A 270-nucleotide genomic window follows, 5' to 3' on the forward strand; every position below is an offset into this window, starting at 1 on the left:
GTGATGCTCAAGTACCTTCTAGCGCTGGGGATCAATGGGGGCCCCAGCCTGGGGCCTGGATCACGATTGTACTCTACCCAGGTCCCCGTTGAAAGAATTTGAAGCCCTCTCTAGTTTAAACATAACCTGTTAGGCTGATCCTAAGGGTGAATGTTCATGACTCCTGGCTCTCACCTACTGGTCACTCTGGTAGTGGGCTCGTGTAGAAAATCACAGCAGATCTGTGAGAACTGAGAAAATCCCCAAATCCACCACTTGGATTGATCGACT

The sequence above is a fragment of the Tigriopus californicus genome, chromosome 10, assembly GCF_007210705.1.
Source record: "Tigriopus californicus strain San Diego chromosome 10, Tcal_SD_v2.1, whole genome shotgun sequence".
Classification (NCBI taxonomy): Eukaryota; Metazoa; Arthropoda; class Copepoda; order Harpacticoida; family Harpacticidae; genus Tigriopus; species Tigriopus californicus.